The 8195-nt window shown below is 44.6% G+C and overlaps 1 long non-coding RNA gene across 1 annotated transcript in view; it reads left to right on the top strand.

Moving 5' to 3' along the window:
* The first annotated feature begins 475 nt into the window (after window positions 1–475).
* LOC116660111 overlaps window positions 476–8195 on the top strand; it is a 62421-nt gene continuing 54701 nt past the window's right edge. The window contains exons 1-3 of the long non-coding RNA XR_004315496.1: window positions 476–2969; window positions 3261–3348; window positions 3957–4045. This is a non-coding gene — a long non-coding RNA (uncharacterized LOC116660111). The remainder of the gene's footprint in view (window positions 2970–3260; window positions 3349–3956; window positions 4046–8195) is intronic.

Below are 8195 nucleotides of genomic sequence, written 5' to 3'. Positions count from 1 at the left end.
CCAGTGTAAGCTGGTGCTTGATTCATTCTCCTTAGTCATTACGTTTGTAATTAAACTTTCTTCCCAAATGATTTGTTACAACGAACTCATTTGCCCTCAGAATCGAAGCGAGAATCCTCAGATACTTCCTACTGTACATGGAAATCTGGTGCTTGTCAATGCATGTGGCACTTAATCTGTTCTTACTGTAATTTGTAAGAAATATACCTCAGTCATAGACTTTAAAAAGGATCACCTCCCAAAAGGTAGCTTTAATAAATGGATGCATTTTTTAAATTTAGGGCCCTATAGTTGTAGTCTAGGTTTTTCTAAAGCTGATAAATAAATGGAGTTTAAATGGCTTTCTTCCATCTATTGAGATGTAATTGACATCCAGCACTGTATAAGTTTAAGGTGGACAGCATAATGATTTCCCTTACATACATCATGAAATGATTACCACAATAAGTTTAGTGAACATTTGTCATCTCATATAGATATTTAAATTAAATTAAAATTTTTTCCTTGTGATGAGAACTCAGAATTTACTCTCCTAACAGCTTTCATATAGAACATACAGCAGTGTTAATTATAGTCGTGTTGTACATTACATCCCTAGTACTTATTTATCTTATAACTGCAGTTTGCACCTTCTGACTGCCTTCATCCAGTGACGTTTAAGCTTGATAATACATCAAGTACCTTCCTAAATTCAGAAATAAACAATACGTGGTGTGCAGAAGGAACCTAAGTCAAAAGAAAGATTAGACACAAATACACCTGCATGAATTGTAATGTCATTTGATTATTAATTTTGATAAAACGAATATTTTAAGTAGCAGGCATTCAGTGCTTTCCTCCTGACTGCCAAGACATCCTGGGTTCTAGGGACACAACGTAAAAGACGTGGTCATTGTCTTCTAGGGGATTCAGAGGGAAGGTCAGCCCCTCACCTGGAAACCAGCAATGCGACCAGGGTACAAGATGCTCAGGGCAGCATGGGAAAGCGCACCTGCCTGGAGCAGCTCCTGCTTCCAGAACTATCCTGCCTGCTCACCACCTGCGGGGGTTGGCAGCCAGCCTCACTCATCTGACCTCTGAGGCTCAGGGTTACGGTCTGTTACCGGATGGGGATGGATTCTACCTTCCGTTGCTCACAGTGGTGTCTATGAGGATTTTATGAGACCTATGAGAATGACACACAATGGGTAAGATACAAAAAAAATAAATAAATAAACCAGTCTTGTGCAGGGCTCGGGGAGAGAGCACACCGTTGTGGTTGCTCTTGTGGCAGAGTTATTTTTACAGGCAACTGGAATTTAAGATGGACCTTTAAAGAACACGAGAGCAGAGGGGTCCTAAGAGTTATTCCAGGCATGGATAACAAAGGCTTAAAAGTAGGAGTGCCAAAGATACTTTTGCAAGACAGAGCATCTGTAGACTTAAGGTTTATCATCATAAATGCAGTGAGCATCTATGGGGTCAGTGGGGAGGGCAGCCAATGTTACCTAGAAATTTTCTAACACACCATTTTGCTACAGAGCATTGAAAATGATCATGGGACAATGCCACACCAGAAGTTCGTCACACGTTAATGCCACAGGTCTGTGTCTGCAGATGACCCACCGCCCAGCCCTCTTTTCCAGTTACTGTGGTAAGTCTAACCTCCTCTGGGAAGCCCCTGTCTCAGCTCAGCCCTCTCCAGTCATGTTAACACTCTCGTGTTCTTTGCTTTTCCTCCTTTTCCCGGGGATGTATCATGTGCCCCCAGCTGGATGATAACAGCCCTTGAAGTTGGGAAGGCTTTCCAGTCCTGTCAGCTCCCAGAGCCTGCCGGAGGGTGGGCCCCAGGCTGGGGCAGTGGTGCTGGCCAGGACCAGGTCCTCCGTAACGGTGTCTGAATACGCACGTCACGCGGTCTTGATTTTCTGCCCGACTAAATGTTTTACTCCTGCTCTTCCAGTGCAACCTTTTCCTTCCAGCAGACAACTTGTTTCCTGTGGACTGTTCGTGGCCCCTCTAGAACGTCTAGAGCAATACTTCTCATCAGTGAAAGGGGGCTGGCATGACTTAGCTGCTGGGGAAACGGTTTCGAAGCACACAGGTGTGGCCCCCAAGAAGACTCCATTCACTCGGGATTCTGACTCAGTTAAGTCCAGAGTGGTGCCCAGGCATGAGTATTTCGGAAAAAACTCCCTAAGCTCGAGTTTGTTTCCTTCACCGCCAGCCTCCCCTGCCCCCAAACAGGAAGTAGCTTGAAGTTTAGTAGTGATTTCTTAAAATGACCTGCAGGAATCAGGTCACGTTTTCCACTTTTTTCCTGTCTCCTCAGACATAATTCTCTTTTTTAATTATTAAAGTGTATTTGATTTACAGTATTATGTTAGTTTCAGGTGTACAGCAGGGATTCAGTATTTTTGCAGGTTGCACCCCACCATGGGTTATTTTAGAAGATAGTGGCTGTCATCCCCTGTGCTGCACAGTAAATCCTTGCTGCTCATCTGTTTTATATATAGTCGTTTGTCTCTGTTAACCCCATACCCCCACTTCCTCCCTCCCCCTTTCCCCCTCCCCTCTGGTAACCACAAAATAATACAAATGAATGTATATGCAAAACAGAATAAGGCACGATCTAAAAAGTCAAACGCGAAATTATGTCACTGCCAAGGTGAAGAGCGTTCTGTGAGACATTTATACAACCACTAATGTTTTCCAAGGACAGGAAACCCTTAAAAAAAAAATTCCTTCCTACAATTACAAGAATCCTACTTAAACTGAAAACCTTATTCTTAGATATCCCAGTGGCCACCTGGAGATGGAATGGTTTCTACTGCACCTGAATAACATGCCGGCCGCTGGCCCCGCCTCTCTGGCAGCAGAGCCCTGGAGCCGTGGCTTCTGGATCCGAGGTCAAATTCACCCCTTTGAGGATGCTTCTCTAGGAGGGAGTGCCGGGCCCCAGGCTGTCCCTCGGCCAATGTGGGAAGCAGGTGAGTTTGTCTTGAGCCTCTTCCTATTTCCCACTCACCAGTTCCCTCCTACAGCCCAGCCTCTCATACACAGGAGGAAAGCCAGTAACTCTCTAGAAAAATTCTCCTTTCCAAAGAGACTCACGTTATAGAAGAACCTACAGTAGGAGGCTGCTGGTGGGCATGGCCTTCTACCTAATTTCCCAAGAGCCTGTTTACGTGTCTTTCTGCCCCTTTCTGTTTGTCTGTAACGAGCTTCTGAAGGGGGAGGGTTGTGTCTTAGTCACCGTTGCTTTTCCGGTGCTGACACAGACAGAGATGTTTATGAACGAATGAATGAATACACGAGTGAACGAGCGGACGCACGCGGAGAGTGGCGGAGGCAAAGTCGGCACTTAGGGTAAGGTGACCTTCCACGAAGTCTCGGATCGTAATCGCCACCTGGAACTCGTTTTATTCTGCTCTGTCTTAAAGTTTGGCTAGCTAATTGAAGAGCCTTTGGAGTAAAGGCCCATTCTTTCAAGAAGCTTCTAAGTGAGATCTTGCGGCTCCAGTCCTGATACATTCTCAGGGTGGCGATCTTACCAGTACTCCTAGAGAGGCATTACTGTCTGTAATTTTTTAAACCAAAACACTGGTGTTTGAAAACTCCTTGAGATAGAACACATTTATATATTTGAAAAATAACTTGAGTAAAACTAGAATTCGGCTTATAATACTCTCTCCGGAACCGTCTCTAGCCTCGTCTTTGAACCACTGGCCCCTTGTACCCCGTGTCCACTGCATGTGTGACGCCCTTGTACATGGCCTGAAAGATTCCAGCACCCATGGATGTACTCACACGTACAAACAGTAGCGGTGCCGTGTTACACAAATAGCATGGAGAATGGGAGAGCTGTTCACAGGTGGGGGACAACAGACATTAGGAATGTCTGGTCTGTTTGTTATGCCTCAGTGATGTTAGCATTTATTGTTATTTTATTAGAAATGAATATGTGTTTATTACAGGAAATCTGAAAATTACAAGAAAGCAGAAAAGAAGCAAACGAGAATTAAGCATCATTCTATCACCCAAAGATGATCATAGGTGTTACACGGTATGTGTTTCTTTTTAATATTTTTACATATTTTAAACAAAATTGGGACCACAGAGTCCAAAGTGTTTTGTAACCTGCCTTTTTCCAGCAGTTACCGTGAACGTTTCTCGTGACTTTAAGTATTCTTCTAAATAATACTGTAAATGTCTGCGTAATTTCTTCCCTTGAATCATTTTCCTTCTGTTTCTCATTGTTGGGCATTTTGTTAAACATTTTCCGGATGTTGGAATTTTCAGGCTGCAGTGAACATCCTTGAAGAAATCTGAATGTTTCCTGGAATTAGAATTCCTGGGTCAAAAGCTATATGCATGCTTAAGGCTTTTAAAATCTATTGTCAAATTATAGTTCCCAATTTGTTGTGTCCAGCTACACTGCAACCAGCAGTGATAATGAAATTCATTTTCTAGTGTATTTAAAGTTCGTTGTCATTTCTGTATTTTTTGCAACTGTAGGCATTCATCTACCATTTGTATTCAGGGTTAGGTTCTGGTGTATCATGGGCAGAATTATTCTGCCTATTGATTGACTCTTTCGCAGGTAAGGTATTGGACATCTCATAATTAAGTTTTAATAAAGTATATTAGAATAAAAGATTTTTTGCCTTTTTTGCCTTTAGAAGGACACCATGGGAAACTGAATTAGTCATTTTAATCATTAAATATTTTGAGAGAAAGGAATCCTTCGGCCCTTCTCTTTTTCATCTGGATGGCCCGGAACAGCAGATTCAAATTCAAAATTGTTCCCACTTCCTCCGTGTCAAGTACCCAAGCACAATGAGAGTACGATTGGGTCTTCAGCTTAGGAGGAAACATTTACAACACAACCCAGATATTTTCAGCCTGTTTCTATGGGTTGAATGGAGGCGTTTCTAATTCCCAGAAGGACGCAAGCTCTCGCTACAAGACGTTTTTCATTTGAGTCCAGAGTGAAAGACACATGGGAACTACCTGACAGTATTCTTCTCTGTCGGTAACGTTGGGTATTCCCAAGATGCAGCGTGTTTTCAGATTTATTATGCTCCTGTAATGAAGAGGCTCAAGGAGACTTCAACCTGGAGGAGCTTTTTATTTGACATCTTTCTTTCAAGGGGACAGCTCTGCTGTGGTTGGTTTAGTATGCGCCCGCTTATTAGTGGTAACTTTTTGTGAAAACATGCTTATCAAAAAAAGGATGATCTATATCAAAGAGCAGCTGCTGCAGATCACAAACTATTCATAAATAGCTTCCCACCGCCCACTCCTCCCGCCCAAGCCAGGGTGAGGCCCTCTGTTCTCAAGTTATAACAGTCAGCAGAAAATTAAAACCCCATCAGATGATAAATAGTTTAAAAAATATTTCTCCCTAGTGTCTTGAATGTTGTCTTGTAATGCAGTGCACTTTCACTGAACCAGAAATGGTCTGTAATAAAAGAATATTGGGGGAAAATGTTTAGATTCTCATTGAATGCTCAGACTTAGAAGGATAGTTCTGGTTTCACTGTCAAAGGTTAATAGCCGAGTATATGTCATTAGCTTCAATAAAATGAGAGGTTTTCATCCCAAGCCCCCAATAAACAGTTACAATTTTTAACAGATAAAAGCTGAAGACCTTTTCCCCTAATTTAAGGTACCAGTCAAATTGGCAGTGAGCAAATGATTGCTTTTTAAAAATCCTATAAATCTTACAAATATTTTATTTTTTTGAGTCATCAAAAAGAAAAGACCACTTCTTTCAGCTGCCTTTTGACTTAAAACCATCTTTTCTGTATACACAGGGAACAAATAACGATTATTTCTGGCAAGTAGGCTGATGTCTGGTTATTAATCATGTGTTTATACGTCGTATTTATTGACTGTACGCCTACACGTACTCAGAACGTGCAGCTCCTTTCCTTGTGAAAAGAAACCAAGGCGTTACAGAAGTAATGCCAGAAGCCTCCCTAGACCTGTGGCGATGGAAGTGACTCTGAACGGTCAGCCCTGAGACCGTATTCACTGTCAGCTCTGGACTGTGATTTTCTGCTTGAACCAACTTGTTTCCACTAGGGTTTAACTGAATGTCAGTCTTTCCCGTCGGTCACCCTTTGCAAGCTATTAGGCATCACCAGCACCTACAGAAGAGAATCCCCTTGTAAACGGCTCGACTGAGTCTAGAGAAAAACGCGCCTTTTGTTCTTACCGTAGCTGACTGACGTCTCAGAAGTCCTCGAAACCTTATTTGTTCTTTCAAGTATACTCTCGAAACACGGTGTAGACACGGAACAAAGAGTGTGAGCTGGTTTTCCGCCGTTGAGTCTCTCCTAGAACAGACAGGACTTGCGCTTTATCTGGATGGGAGAGTCCTGAGGACGCCCACCCTGACATTGCAATGAAAACATTCCCTCAAAGCTCTAAATTCTCTCCTCTGGCACAATAAACTAGAGTAGCCTGCTGCTCCCTCTGGTAGGCTTCTGGAGTTGCCCCCATGTTAGAGTAACACCCTGAAATCATCTCTCCTCTGCTGTAGCAGAAGGCAGGTGACATGTTCCAGGTGTCTCTGCAAGACTGTCATTCCCAGACGCAATAGATGACATCAGGGAACCAGCAAGGAGGAGCTGTGTGCTTGTTTCTCCTCTGCCTGTCTCTCTTTTTTCCCTTCATCTCCTCCTCCTCCTCCCCCTGCTCTTTCCCTCCCTCCCTCTCTCTCTTACACAGGCGCGCGCGCTCACGCACACACACACACACACACACACACACACACACACACACACACCTTTTTCTTTCTTTTCTTAAGGATCCAGAAGGTTTGAAGGTTGACTTTATGGAATAACATGCCCCACATTTCAGTAGCTATGGCTGGTGCTGAGGGCTGAAGGTCTTTGGGTTGGCTGGAGAGATTTCAGACCTGGCAGACCTGGACATCACATAGGAATGCGGAGGGGGCTGTGGGACGAAGCACACCTCAGGGCAGTGGCTCACTGGCCATTTCTGGCCCTCCTCCTGGCCAAGCCTCCTGTAATTCTGTAAGAACGGCGGTTGATTCTTTTCCACTTGCTTTATCCCTCCTTGCCTTAAAATCATAGGGAAAACTGACAGTTCCCGAGAAAATTCCAGAAAGTCTGCTGCTGCCTTAAGGAATGTGAACTTGATAATCATTGAACTTCCTTTATTTCTCCAGTATTATGCTCGGTTCTTTTCCTAGATTGGAGAGCCCGACTTTCAAGATGCATTTAGCACCCATATTTCATTGCTGAGGGGTCTAAGATGCAGGAGAGCATGTGGTCCTTGCTCATGGTCCAAAGCTAATAAGACGGTGAACCCAGGCTATAAATCCAAACCAGTCTAACTGTGAAGCACGTGTGCAGGGACCCGTTGGTATTAAGTCCTCCCAGCACGGGAGCATGACTTCACAGAACCCCGCAGAGTTGGTGGAGGTGCGCAGTCCGGCCCCCGGGGGAGTGGGGGGCGCAGTTGGGGCCCCAGGGCGCTCGCTTCCTGTGCCCCTGCGGCGTCGGATTCCGCCCCCCCCCCCCATGCAGGGGAGGAACGTGAACGGGTCAGAGGTGAACTATAAGGGCTTCCTTGTGGCCACGGAGTTGATGAAATGCTTTTCTAACTGCAAGTCTGTCTCTTTTATTGCTCTCAAACTTCATCCACCCGGGGTGAGTGGTGTTTATCTTTCTAAATTCAGGTGTTTCTCAAACTAAAGTAGAGAACAGACAGGAAAGCCAGTGCTGTGCTCGAGCACTTCACGCGATGCTTTTGGGAGAGTAGACTTGCTTCCTAACCTTAAAAATCTGTAACCGCTGCTGTGGTTTCCCATCTCTCTGGAAGGGTATTCACGGTGCCTGGAGATTCATTCGCACCCATATTTGGGTGTAACCTCTGGAGGAATCTGGCTCCGAGGGAGGAGCAGGAGTAACAACTAGCCAGCCTGTGCTCCATGGTTTAGGCAACCACAGTCCATTGGGCAGAAAGTAAATTGACACTTGAGCCCCCTTCTTGCTGATGAAAGTAGGCAGCATTTCAGAGCTTGGAAGGATTGAGCCAGCCCCTTGTTCCATCCACACGCATCTTCCACGCACTCTCCCTTACCACGTGCGGCCGCATCAGAGAGCTCGTAGAGCTCGTGCAGTGAGCTGAGCCCTGGGGATAACTATCTTACGTAGCTCAGCCCTGGTCGTTATTTTGAT

Source organism: Camelus ferus, chromosome 26, assembly GCF_009834535.1.
Source record: "Camelus ferus isolate YT-003-E chromosome 26, BCGSAC_Cfer_1.0, whole genome shotgun sequence".
Classification (NCBI taxonomy): domain Eukaryota; kingdom Metazoa; phylum Chordata; class Mammalia; order Artiodactyla; family Camelidae; genus Camelus; species Camelus ferus.
The sequence above is the reverse complement of the archived record's forward strand: the minus strand, read 5'-3'. Positions and strand labels throughout refer to the sequence as shown.